Genomic DNA, 14178 nt, shown 5'->3' with positions numbered 1-14178 from the left:
CCTGGAGCCAGGACCATTTCTAAAGAAATCATTTCAACTTTAGTTATAATAAGAGTCAACCGGAAAATTGATTCTGATAGGCAGAAATCTAAAACTCAAAATACTTTTGGTGTGTCCAGTGAGGCACCCGCAGCACGGGAATGGGGAGCACAAGGTCACTGGGACACATTCCCCTCCCACACCCTCCACCAGACACACCCAACTCGAATGACACGTCTTCTGTTTCATGTGTTCCCTTCAGTTCTGTATATCCCAGTGGTAATCCCAGAAAGTATTCTCCTCTGGAGTTTGTTTGTAATTACCTGTTCAGGTCCAGTTTACTAAAAGCCCTACAACACCCCCTCCATCGTGGCACACACACACACACACACACACACACAGCATGAGAGGACTTTGTTTTTCTGGAGGAAGTCGAGAAAAATTTCTCTTTGCTTTTCCTAGTTTGAGAACCTCAACTGCAGCAATGCTCTCATTTCAAGCTCTGTCTGGCCTGTTTATTTAATGCTGTTCTCTTACATACACATCTGCCACACAGCTGGCCCAGGGACTCTTTAAGACAAGGACAGAGTATCTGGAATCCAACATTCAGGTGTGAGTCACAGGTCACCATCCAACGCTGGGCCGTACTAGGCAAGGAAAAGAACCTCTCTGGGCTCATTTTCATCTATACAATTCAGGGGAGGAATATCCATTATCACCTGGCATTAAAGAGAATTCACGAAAATTCCTTTCTAAATTCTAAGATACAATTCAGAGAGTCATTGAAAAATGACTAGAATGTTATGTGTTCAGTTTCTATCTAAGGAAAAGAAGGTTGAGGGGTACAGGAATTGGCTTTTCTGTTTTTGTTTCTTCAGCTTTCTAGGAAACCACACTGCTAGGGTATATCAGCTCTGACAGAAAAGAAAAAATGCTTGGCATAACCTTGATCACCACCACAACTAAGAGAAAAGCATGATGTCATTGACCATGCAAGAACGTTAAATCACAATTTTAGGATGTTTCGCCCTGAACAGGGGTGCTGTGGGAAGAGTCAGGGACCACAGAGATGGCCTCAGCGCACACAGAAGTGGCTGTTAAATACAAAGTCCCCTGGCCTGTACAGAGAACTTCTCTTAACTCATGCTAAGCTGGGGATCCCCAACACAGGCGACTCTGAGCACCATCCTGGGCCCGCATGTGCGGAGCTGGAAGTCACAGGAGTTGCTAAGCTGACCCTGGGGCAGTAGAGGCCCTCGGGGGATTCAGGTTTCCAGCTCCGTCCCCTCTCAAACCTCCCAAAGTCTTCCTTCACACACCCTTATGTTTCCAAAGAGACTCTCCAAACTGTACTTAGATGCAGGAGATTTTTCTAGGGGAGAAGAAAATCAATCTCACGCAATTCCTGGTACAGTAAGAAAGGCAGGCTTTTTTGGGTCAGGAAATGGGAGCTCCCAGCCTGCTCTGCCACCTAGGAGCCCTGGGCTTTGGCCAAGTCATTTAATCTCCCAGAGCCTCACATCTCAGTTTAAGATAAGCACTTGGAGAATGGGTGGTTACCATGTCACCACCATCATATGTCAGAGACGGCAGCCCGGGAAGCAGAAGGAACGTGGGCTGGTAAGCAACAGACCTTCTGCTTCCTGGGCTGCCATTAATAGATGGGGACACAAAGCCGCAGGAGAGGTTAAGGGGACTGTCCAGAGTCACAGAGTTGAGCGTGCACAGCTGTGTCACAGTCTCCTTAACCTCTCCTGAGGCTCCGTGTCCCCATCTATTAAATGGGGACAATAACATCTGCATTTGCGACCAGAGGTAATACACAAGCGGTGACAAGCCCTGTGCCGCGCACCTGCCAACGATGACCCCATAGATGACAGCTGCTTCCACTGACTGCACCGCCAGGGGCACTGTGGAATCAATGTGGCAATATTTTTTTTTCTAGCAGCTGTCAATACTTACTGGTTAATTATTTAACCAATTGCCACAGATTTAACCACAGTATTAAAGGCTGTGGCCATCTCTTGATATTCAGTATGCTATAAAGAAGAAACGATCAGTTCAAGCTCAGAGACTGTTCCCCCAGATCACCCAGGGGCCCAGTGTGCGGCAGAAAGCGGCTGAGATGGGCCCCTCTGTTTGGGCAGAAACTCCACAAGTTACTTCCAGGTATCAGAGACCTCCGAGCCACACGCTCAACAGAAGCTTCAGCCCTAAAAACTTAATGACTGAGCACCGGGCTTCGCACGTAAAAAATCTTTCTAAATAACCTGTTGGGGGCCAAGTCAGCTCCCAGCAATCTCCAAAATACCAAAAAGCCAGGATATGACAAAAGTGAGGAGTAAATTCTAGATGACTTTTCCAAGTGTACACAGTCTAGGAAAAATTGTTCTGAAATAAATTGAGGCTAATACGAAGATAAGTAGTAAACTTGAGTAGTTAAAGAAATCTTACTGGATGGCGTTTTGATGGATGTAAGAGTGACAGGCTCCACGTTTCATCTTCTCGTGCTCACTGCTCAGTTAAACACAGCCGCTGCTGCTTCTATCACAGAATGGAAAACGATGTGTGTAGGCTCCCTGTGGACATTCACACGCTGGACATGCATATCACCACCTGACTCGGTTTGTGAAATCCAGTCCTGTTTACTTTACTCAAACTTGAGTTGTGTCACCTAAGCCACTGTCCTTCTTACCCCACTACACCATCCTTCTGTCCATTAGGACATGTCTGTCGTGAAAAAGCCTCCAAAAGCTTTTCAAAAGTCAAACGAACGTGCAGCATAGCAGACAAGGGCCTTCGCATCCTCCATCCCTAGTAATGAACGGCCAGCCTCCAACAGTCAATTACGGTCACTTTCCAAGTACACATGGAAAGAATTAAGTGCAGATGACGCATTTGCCAAAATGACAACTGTGGTGGTCTTCAGGCTCTTCCTATGGTCTCCACTCCCCAAAGAAGGCAGGGTCAGAGCCGGAGGGTCCCAAGACTTTGTTCCTTAACTTCACTGGGGAGACCAGAAAACAGGGTAGGGAAATGCACCACGTGGAAATGGGCTGAGACGTTACTCAGGCCCTCAGACACCGCCATCCTCCTCAAGCTGCTCTCAGCCCAGCCCCAGGCATGCAAACCTTGAGTGCCCAATAACTGGGAAATGCATCCAAGGCTGGCATCCTGCTTACTGTTCTACCAGGCCAGCATTTCATTTCTTTCTGACATGCCAAAGGGTATGGCTGACTGAGCTGTTGCTTTCCCTGTTGGCACTTCAAAGACCACCGGCCAAATGGCAAATGCCTGGTCCCCAACCCAGTATTGTCTAAATGACCTACAGTCTCCGGGAACCATGGCCCAGCTGGTCTAATCAGCCTGCCCCGTTCCAAGGAAACACATTATATCTCTGTACGCATGTCTCCTCATTCTTTAAAACTTGTTCCCAACATAGCATCCCCTGGCTTTTCCATACTCTCCCCAAAAGGGTCAGTTGGTCCCTGCCTCAGGTACCAGGGACTGACTGTAAGAACCTCCACTTCAGCAGTTAGCACAGTCCCAAACTGTCAGGGTCCCATCCCAAAAGGGCATGGGAAAAGGTGGCTGGGACTATATTTTATCTACTTTTTTTTTTTAACTGCTAAAACAGTCACTGCAAGAAAAACAGCCCAGAATACAGGTGGGGTGTTCACAATAGATGTTGATTACATGAATGGCTACATCTCATGATTTTCCAAATTAACATTTTTCTAAACCACAAAAGTCAATTTTAATAGGTGAACCAAGGTTTTGTGTGGACCTTATAACTTATGAAATAAAAGTCATCCTTTAAAATTACATGGGTAGATATTTTTGCAAGCCAGCCGGCTCTCATGGTCTCCATTTACTGTCTCGTCTACGTGGCACTCGTGTGTTGGGAGCTCCTGCAGACCGAACTGCTGGGTAAGCATGCCATACTCCCCTGCCTCACCAGCTTCTGAACTAGCACCAACAACCACCTCAGGTCTGCTCATGTCACTCATGATCAAGACCTTTCTAAAGAAGTAGTGTCCGATTCTGATGCTAATAAATTATTAATGAGTTCTGATGATCCGATCAGAAGATTTGTTATTTCCAGCTTATACTCCATTCCCTTGAAATCTGACAAGTGGATTGATACATGACTGCATTTGCAAATGACTGTTTTAAAAAAGTCCAATTCAAGGACTTTTTTTGGTTGTTTTTTAAAGAAAACGGAGTTACCATGGGTTTGAGAAGTTTTCTGATGCAAGATAAAATCTCCTAGGTTTGGAACGGGAACACCCCTAGGGTGTTTGTCTTGCATAAGGTCTGGAAGAGAGACCTGGGAATGCCCCATGAATGCATGAGGGGATCCAAAGCTAAAAGACCCAACAATGGCTGGGGTGAAGTCAGGTATGCAGTGTGAGTGCCGACCAGGAGCTAGCTCTGGAAATCACAACACACAACACCCTAAATCAACCAAACAATGTGGCATTTTCTCCAAAAGACAACATAAAGCATAACAAGACAAGAACACTAAGACACTTAATCCTATCCTTCTTGCATATTCATCTTATGCTGTTCTAAATACCAAACATCAAAGGGGCATAACTGAAATCAAAAAGGTTCCAAGAGATTTTTCTTTTAAGGTGGTGGAAGAGAAAGAACATATTCACAAGATGTGTTTGTAGTAGTAGCAGACCAAGTAAGAGGAAATTCTAACTTTCTAGATAATTTTCAGAAACCACCACACCAAGAGATTCCGTAGTCCAATATGATAGTTTCAAGATTACTTTAAAACAATCTGCAAATAATAGAAGCAAATTGAAGTTTTTAAGGAAAGCTAGTGTTGTTCTTACAGTTCATTCTGAGACAAAGCACTGGAGGTGAAAATTTATCTTCTCATAAAGCACTGCTTCCTGCCCAGCCAGAAACAGAACCCTGGATTAACTGGACCACCAAACACAGCAATTCATATTTTAAGTTAAATGTCTCAAGCTGTTAGGGCTAAGAAATATTTTTGTTACACGGTGACATGTTTTTGTCTGGTGCCTGTGGTGATAGCACGCCTGGGTCCCAGAATCCACATGCTGCGTCACAGCTATGGTTTAATTGTAACATACACAAGAAGGTTTTTCATATGAACAGGTAAAACCTTCCTGAGAATCCTTCACCTGTCTGCATCTCATTTGATGTAAGCTTTTTTTTTTTCCCCCCCGCGATCGAGTCTTGCCGTGTCGCCCAGGCTGGAGTGCGGTGGTGCGATCTTGGCTGACTGCAACCTCCGCCTCCCAGGTTCAAGTAATTCTCCTGCTTCAGCCTCCCGAATAGCTGAGACTACACGTGTATGCCACCATGCCCAGTTATCCTTTGATGCAGATTTATCTTCTCAGCATCAAAGCTGGAATCCAACCTTTCCTAGACTGAAAGCACCAGAAAAGTGGTTATTTATCCTTACACTCCCTGTTCCATACAGAATACAGGGGACCAGGATTGGTTATCGATTCAAGAGTCAGTACGTATCTGAGTGTGGAGGTACCTGTACCATCTTATAGGTTGGAGGTGTCTACCATCCTGCTTCCAGGCTACATACTCAGAACCATCACACACTAAAGTAGGAACAGAGATAATCTAATTTTTGAACCAGGTCCCTCACTGAAAGCCTAAATTTAATATGATTCAACAAATCGAGGCTACACTGACTGATATTTTACTAAACTTACTGTCCAAATTGAGCATTTGAGGCAAAAAGCTGCAACTTCTGTTTTAAGCAGAAAGCTGCAGACTCACCTTTGGCACACAGTTGAGAGGTGACTGGCAAAACGCAGAACTCTTCAAAATGATGACTTTTCAGCTAATTACACCTCTGAAGTTACAAAGCTGCAGGGATTCTCCAAATTCTCAAATCTCAGCAGAGAATTATAATTTGGGACGTCGCTTGTATACAAGGAACACATGAAATCTAAAAAGAAAGAAGCGTATATTAGATCTGCTTACTTCTTTGATTTTAAGCAGCCAGTTTTAAAAATAACTGGTTATTCATTTGCCTAAAACCAATGTTTTTTTGTTTTTTTTTTTTTTTTTTTTTTGAGACAGGGTCTCCTCTGTCACCCAGGCTGGAGTGCGGTGGTATGATCTTGCCTCAATGCAACTTCCGCCTCCTGGGCTCAAGTGATCCTCCTGCCTTAGCCTCCCCATTAGCTGGGACTACATACATGTGCCACTACCCTTGGCTAATTTTATGTATTTTGAAACCAATGCTTTAAATATATCCCAGAATAAAGCTGCTCTGTGCCTAAAGACCTCCATCAACACATACTCCTCCCCCTCCCCACCTTTCATTCCCTGGGCAAGCTCCCACACTCGGCTGGGGAAGGCCAACCACACACCCAGTGAACAGCAGGTGGAAGGAGGTCATGGGGTGTGGGGGACAGCCAGCCCATAATCAAGTGACCTGAGCTCCCAGTCCCTTCCAGACTTCCTCCTCCCAGTGACCCCCACCTTTAAAAACCTCCCAGAAATAAAAGGGTGGCTGCCAATTGGAAAGGTGGCCAGTCTGGGAGTCTAATGAGGGAGAAGGGTTACAAAGGGCATGGATATTATTTAGAGACTCGTTCCTCTCTTGGAGGTCTGTTGCACCAGCCATTTATTAAGAGGTCACCAACTGGAGCCATAGCCTTAGGCTAAAAAGCACCCCTGCTTTCAAGACTTCTGAGACGAACACTCCAAAACGAGAAGGAAGTTAAGATGAGAGGCGCCTGACAAAGGTGACCAGCTCCCTCCTAGTTGTGGAGAGCTGGATCCTGCATTATGTTCACTGCACTTGGTAAATATGTTCAGTCTTTGACTAACGTTTTCGAGGGGACCCTGGAGCACTCTGTGGACTTCAAGTGAATTCACTGACATTTTTAATTACATTTCAAACCCAGTGGGGATCTGTCTTGACAGTTCACTCAGAGAAGATCTATTAATTCATCCTTAGCATGATTATGACCCAAAATGTTAATACCCCATAGAAAAATCGAATTCTATTTTAGTCAAAGAGAAGAAGATAATTCAAATAGGGCTATCATAAAAATGTTATAAGGCAAGTTCATAAATTTTGATTTAAAAATTAATTCCTTTTTATCCATTCTCTAGCATTATTTTAAAGGCCGCATCATTTTAATATAGATATAATTTAAGGCAAGGAACAGGTGATGGCCAAACACAATGAGAATACATCTTCGGGCAAGATGTCAGATGTATACTAGGCAGATTGCCCCTCTTCCTGTTAGGTGTTTATCATAAAATGACAGGTCCTCTCAAAATGGAAGTAGTGGAATCTGAACTCAGTTCTTGACCAAGAGTTCTTGTTTCTCATGCTGACACCACTGAAGAAAGCCATCAGCACAGGGCAATGTGCTGGGGACCATGCCCCTAGCACCGCCTCTGTATGTGTCATTTTCAGGGGCTCTTATAAACGCAAGTTGTATTGCTAAGATTTTAACTGGAAAGTGAATTTGCCCAGAGTCCACGCCTTCCACAGGCAAATGGCAAGGAATTGTTTATGCGGTTGTTTGGGTTGTCCAAACACAGGCCTCCCACTGTGTGCCCTGTGTCTCATGAGTAATATGATTTAATCCTTCTGATACACTTCCAGGATGGATTCTAATGCCCATATTTACAGAGGAGTTCACTTTCTCAGGGACACTAAAGGTTTTTCCCAACTGACTGCAGAGTGAGGAATCACTCAGGCCTTGGACTCCGGATGAGTGGGCTTTGCACATCTCTAATCTCTTCTGCATGCGAACAGAGGAGACACTCCTTATGCCAACAGCAAAGCAAAAGCCCGAGCAGCTTCTCTGCCAGCCCCCGCAAAAGAACAATGAGCTGGATTTAGAACCTGAGTCCTCTGATACTAGGCACAGTGGACAAGTCAGAGCACGGCCTCTCCAAGCACAATCAGTAAAGGAAAAGCCAGAGAGGATGGAGCAGGGCTTGGACTGATGCAACAGCTCCAACAAAAGTGAGGCTATTGAAAATCCACTGAAAGGTACCAGTGGCCACTGGGATTCACGTGTAAAAAGTGAAGGTTGCATGAGATGTTTTCCTTGAGAAAAGCATTCCATTGACAAACTGTCCATGTGTTCAATGTACACCCTAAGTAGAAAAAAAACCACGATGATCGACATCTCTCTCTTTGGGTTTAAATGAAGACTGCCCAAGTTTAACATGGGGTTCTGAGCTTACTCAAAACCTGTGTTAAGGAAGAGCATTTCAAAGCAGGTCTTAATTATAATCGGTTATCGAAATCCATCAGCAAAGTATACACTTTTGTGCAAAAAACAGTACCAGCCTGCAAGATAAACACATATAAGGTCACTTAGACTGTAGAAGGCCCTCACCAAAGGATTCATTCAAGGATTTTCTACAGCCAGCTTCAAGAAGACAGGAATATATAGAACGGGTGTGGGTTTTTCTCTAAAAGTACTTCACTAGCACTACGTGCATCTCCCTTTAGAAATAAAAAAAGGAGGGAGGGCTAGAAGGCAATTAACACTGATACCGTACATATCTCTTCATTTTAATTTGGATCCTTAATACTACAAAATTTTACCATTGCAAAATCCAAGGGATTATCTGAATTCTCCGTAACCTTGAAATTTGCATTTTTCCCACTAAAGCCACAACCCAGGGTTTTCCAGTGTTTTCAGCAGCACTTAGCTGCGTGTTGGGCGAGTGTGCTGAGCACTGCCAAGCCACACTACTTGTCCCAGGTGCAGGGCCAGGCAGCGAGATGCCCCCTGCAGGCAGTCCTGGCCGATTCTGCATTCCCAATACCAGCGTGGTGCTGGCGCAGTGTCTTCTGGGGCACCTGGGCTGGTTTCCTCCAACTCTCAGCATCTGAGACGGAAGTCCAGTGATGAGTCCCTGACTAAAGCAACTCCAGAGGAGCAGTTCAGGGTTAAGAAGAGAGTTATGAGCCTTGTTCTGATGACAGCCCAAGGCTGTGAGCTTTGTGGGCATAATACTGCCAGGTGCTGTCACTCAACTTGTTTCTAAGGTGGCCTATTTGTCCAGAAAACTGAAGTCACCAAGAGGCTAAAGTCAGCCTTCAGGAGGCTCAGGGAATCCCTGCTCTCCCACTCTCCAACTGATAAAACAGTGACAGGCTGGGAGAAGAACATGCTCTGATCCCAGTGAGACACTCGCTGTGGCTTCACCTTAGTGTCAGCCGCAAGAATCGTGACAGCAACCCTGGGAGATACATCTTATCATTCAGCCGAGGAACCAAATGACCAGATGTCCCACAACCAGACTTTGAATGCACACTTGCCTGATTTTAAAGCCAGCGTGCTCTTTCTCCTGACAAAGATCACCACGAAAGGGCTAGAACCTTGACAGTCGCATTTTGCAAATCGCATCTGCTGCTGCCATCTGTCTGGGCTATCTGCCACCCTGGGTGGCCAGCTCCAACCTCTCAAATCGGCTAGGAACCATGTCAGGCTGTGTCAAGAAGCAAGACCATGAATGTACACACACCAAGTTTGTTTTCAACGGTACTGCTTCTCTTAGATGTTAGCTCGGGGTGGTGGGGAGTGGGGAAGCCTGGTTGAATAGTGTCACCTGGCTGGGTCAGTAATGAGCAGATCTTGGACTCGCGTATGTATCATAACCAAATCTAATCTGTGTTACACATGGAGAGAACCACTCCAGATCCCTAGTCTGTAGCCAGAGCTAAGGCAACTGTCCTTTACCTTTTATTAAAAAAAAAAAAAAAAAAAAAGCATAGGATTAGCATAGGCCTCGGAGCTCTCAAATGCCTTGTCTTGCCCTTCCTCCTCCCTCCCTGACCAGGGAGGCCCAGCAGAGGCCTGCAAGCGGATCTCCAGTTCAGAGTACGGAGGCGGCAGTGCCAGCCCGACACAGCACGGGGTCAGCGCTGTCTGGGGCAATTCTGGCAGAGCTAGCTATATTTCATTCCTAGTGAACCACTTGGAAGAGAACCTTATTCAAGTGGGAAAAGGCTGGTTTCAGATACTGAACAAAGCTACACAAGTTTCCTTGAGTGGTTTGGCTACAGTTCAACCCATGTGGACTGATACTGAGCAGCTCAGATGTGTTTATCAATCCGAAACTCAAAGGCGTCCAAGGAGATGACCTCAGCTGTCTCTTAATCATCCAGTGCACAGTGGTTCGCAGGCAGGGTTCAGGAACGGCTGAAGCCTAGCTTCAAAAAGCCTCACTACAATTAGAGTTTTCACTCAAGATAAAGCTGTCCTGAAAAGTAAAAATATCAAGTGTTTCTGCACTGGGCTGAAATTATATCAATTCCATATATTAATGCTGGTTAGGAGGTTAATTAGAAGCTGGTAAATGAAAACACGAGGGGAAAAAAAAAAAACAGAACTAATTTTTAATTCTCTAGAAAGTCAAAGAGTGGCCAAGGCGGGTGTTTGCAGGACAAAGGTGACTGATCAGAGTTTAGGGTCTGTCAGTTCTAGGTTCTGGAATAATGATTTCTGCCTTCAGATACTCCAGAGCTGAAAAAAGAAGGAAATAGCAAGCAGTAGGTCAATCGACGTGCCAAACCCCTATTAACTTTAATACGGGTTCAAGAGACTGAAGAGATCCAGCGCCAGCCAAGGTTTTATTAGGGGCTTACAGAGAAGGGAGAGAGTCTGGTGGCAGCGGGCTGGACAGGAGACCCGCACCTGCCTGCAAGCATCATGCAATTCATGTAGCATTTTCACTTAACACCCTCCCTGACCAAGGACCTCCACCTGGCATGCTTCATGCAACCCAAAACTCAGGGCCTCAATCACACCTGTTCCATGAGACAAGCTGCAGGACTCAGATGTTCCTTAAAGACAAGGACTGAATCTCCAGGCTGGCAACTTCTGGATTCCCTAGCTGGGAACACACATTCAGGTGCATCTGCCACACGAGGTCATTCTAAGGGTCTGCTTAAGTTATTGCTGTCAGATGTGTTTACCCTACATCATCCATATATAATGAGAAGCAAAATACAAGCCAGAAAAGGAAGCAACAAGGACACGGGTCAGGATGACAGGGCTGTAGGCCTGACTCGGCCACCAAATGCCTCTCTGTTCCCTCATCCACCACCCCAGACACTCAACTCCAATCCTGTATCTTTGGGACATATGGGAATGGACATTATCAAAAAGTGATGTGGTGCCAAAAATGTATCAAAGCTTACTAAAATAATAGAAGAAAGCCATAATGCAAGTCTTTTTTTTTTTTTTTTTCTTTGAGACGGAGTCTCACTCTGTTACCAGGTCGGAGTGCAGTGGGGCAGTCTCAGCTCACTGCAACCTCTGCCTCCCGGGTTCAAGTGATTCTCCTACCTCAGCCTCCCGAGTAGATGGGACTACAGGCGTGCCCCACCACGCCCAGCTAACTTTTTGTATTTTCAGTAGAGACAGGGTTTCACCATGTCAGCCAGGATGGTCTCAATCTCTTGACCTCGTGATCCGCCCACCTCGGCCTCCCAAAGTGCTGGGATTACAGGCGTGACCCACGGCGGCCGGCCCATAATGCAAATCTTAATATAAATTTAAGTTTTACAGTCTGCTGCCTAAAAATTCTAACATATAGGAATTTGATTAGTGACACATTTTATAAATTTGTGACAAGGTTTGTAAAGGGTTTTGTTGATATATTTAATGCTAGCCTCTTAAATCCAGCAGTACTCCATTCTCTAAAAGGCCTGCCCAGGTGTTTCTCTAAGTTTTCCTGCAGTCCAAACTGCGAGTTGTGTTTGTAATCAGCATAAAAACCTTGCTATACATCTGAGTGCCATAACTAGACAACTGAATTACATATCGCCTTTTTAACAGGTTCCCCAGCATTTTATTAAGCATGCACAGGATTCAGCCATTGTCTAGGTAGTGACAACACCAGTAAAAAGCACGCTGACAAAAATAAACTGTAAACACTAAAATGCACTACTGAATAAAAACTGTGCAAACCCCCCTTTTTATGAAGGAAGGAAAGAGGGAGGGAGGAGTGAGGGGGTCAGGGAAGCAAATCCTGTTTTTTTCCCTTTCCCTCCTGCCAGCTTGCTTGCATGCTCGCTTGTGCACTCGCGCTCTCTGTCTCTCTCTTTCACACACACACGCACACACACACACGCACACACACACACTTGTTTTTTTCAAATGGCCTCTTGAGAAGCGGGCCAGAAGGTGAGACACAACTATTGTTAACACATTTAGGGAGTAGAATTGGGGGTGAGAAGGGTTAATTTCTATAACATTTGAACATTTATAATATGTTTTACTTTGGTAATTGAGCACAGCTTTAGATAAAATTCCACACTCCTTTCCCCGTTTCTATCACTGCATCCCTGCTAAACTGAGGCCCAGGAATAAAGAGTGTGGATGTGTGTGCTCTTCCTCCCTCTCAGCCCCAGCCCCGTCACTGAGCAAGTCCTCAGCATCCACTCTCCTTTCGGGCCCGTCCTCTCATCATAGCGACTACTAACACAGTCAGCTCGCTCCCTTCCCTGCCTGCCCTCTCCCCTTCAGTGTTGGGAACTGCCTTCCACCGCTCCTTCTAGCAGTGCTCAGTGGGTGAGGTAAGATCTGACTCTCATTCAAGAAGATCTTCAAAAGCCCCTCCTCCAGGAAGACCTCCTGGATGGCTCTACGGACAGTAAAATGCTCTTTCCTCCAGATTTCCTTAGCACCTTATACAGTACTCATTATTCTGTGAATAAGTAATAAGTGCTTATGTAGTACTGATTACACCATGAAGTGCATCCCTTCTGCTATGGGCTAAATTGGGTCCTTAAAAAAATTTGTATGTTGAAGTCTCAACCCCCAGTACTTCAGAATACGACAGTGAAAAGGTCTTTAAAGAGGTGGCTAAAATGAATCAGGGACCCTAATCCAATTTTAGGACTGCTGGCCTTTTAAGAGAGGAAGAGATAACAGGAGGGTGTGCACCTTGAAAAGACCTTATGAAAACACAGTGAGAACGCATCTGTCTGCAAGCTCCGGAGAGAGGCCCCAGAAGAAACCAACCCTGCTGAGCCCTTGATCTTGGACTTCCAGCCTCCAGAACTGTGAGAGAATAAATTGTTGTGTAAACCCCACAGTCTGTGGTACTTTCCCGTGGCAGCCTGGGACTTTTGTGAGATTCAACCACATATATGTGTCACGACATATGACACATACAACAGGAACTTGAAAAACCTTTGTGAGTGAATTGAAAGAACCCGAGATCAAAACCACCAGGTGACCTACACTTTACCCACCAGGTATCTCCTCTTGCACACCAGAAAGGAACTGATTTTCCCATTTTCAACACCTGTTCGTTCTTCAAAACCCAGTTTAAGCACTACAGCTGGCTTCCTGGGCCCAGCTCCTGCATCACACTCTAACATAGCTATGCCATTTTGCATTTGAATTGTGATGTTTCACTATGTGCAAAAATACTTCCTCATCCAATCTCAACAATTATACATGCAGTCACACCCCAGCCCTCACAAGATGGCTAAAGCGAATCACAAGCAAAAATGAGTTTGCCTATAAATACTTCAGTGCTTATCACCAACAGAAAAGCACAACTCCAGTATCACACCCCACACATCATTACTAATTCCTTAATATAAAGCTCATATCTCATTAGTGTCCTGATTTTCCTGTCTCGTAAGTGACTTTCCACAGCTGATTGACTTGAATCAGGATCCAAGTCATGTCCACAAAATACAAGTTGTCTCTTAAGCCACTTTAAGTCGATTTTATTTTAATGACAATGCATTGAAGATGCTGGGTGAGCCGCCCTGCAGTCACATGGCATTCCATCCCTCTGGTGTTTTTCCCGTGCTCCCCAGCCCTGGCCTTTGTAGTAAACTGGTGGTTAGTCCTGGGGGCTCCTTTGATGAGAGATCCTTTCTCAAGAGCAGGGACCCAGCAATGACTATGTGCTTGGCACTGAGAACCACCCAATTAATCCGTAATTTAGTAAATGAAACAAGTTAGAGGTGTTAACGTATCAGGGAGTCCAGCCCTTGTCCTTAGCTCTTTCCACGCTCTCATTTTCAAATGGGATTTTCCACAGGGTCCATGGCCCTTCTGAAGTCTTTCCAGAAGAAAGAAAAAGCCTCATTCTACTTTTCCAACTGGGAGAAGGTATATGAAATTTAAGGCTGAAAGTTACAAAATCATCTTAAGCATTGAATGATGTCACGTTCTTTTCTTA

The 14178-nt window shown here is 45.1% G+C and overlaps 1 protein-coding gene across 6 annotated transcripts in view; it reads right to left on the bottom strand.

Moving 5' to 3' along the window:
• The window catches only part of NCK2 (NCK adaptor protein 2), a 150868-nt gene that overhangs the window by 72597 nt on the left and 64093 nt on the right, over nucleotides 1-14178 (bottom strand). For 4 of the 6 annotated variants that reach the window (XM_015113046.3, XM_015113052.3, XM_001109452.5 and 1 more), the window contains exon 2: nucleotides 5758-5929. The exons of 1 other annotated variant lie outside the window; for it this stretch is intronic. The gene's annotated coding sequence lies outside the window, so the exon portion shown is untranslated. Of the gene's footprint in view, nucleotides 1-2433; nucleotides 2521-5757; nucleotides 5930-14178 lie in introns of those variants that run through there. One more of the 6 variants, XM_077960232.1, reaches the window with a different exon arrangement.

This window comes from Macaca mulatta, chromosome 13 (genome assembly GCF_049350105.2).
Source record: "Macaca mulatta isolate MMU2019108-1 chromosome 13, T2T-MMU8v2.0, whole genome shotgun sequence".
NCBI classification, from domain to species: domain Eukaryota; kingdom Metazoa; phylum Chordata; class Mammalia; order Primates; family Cercopithecidae; genus Macaca; species Macaca mulatta.
Note: the sequence above shows the minus strand (reverse complement) of the source record. Positions and strands in the feature narration are given on the sequence as shown.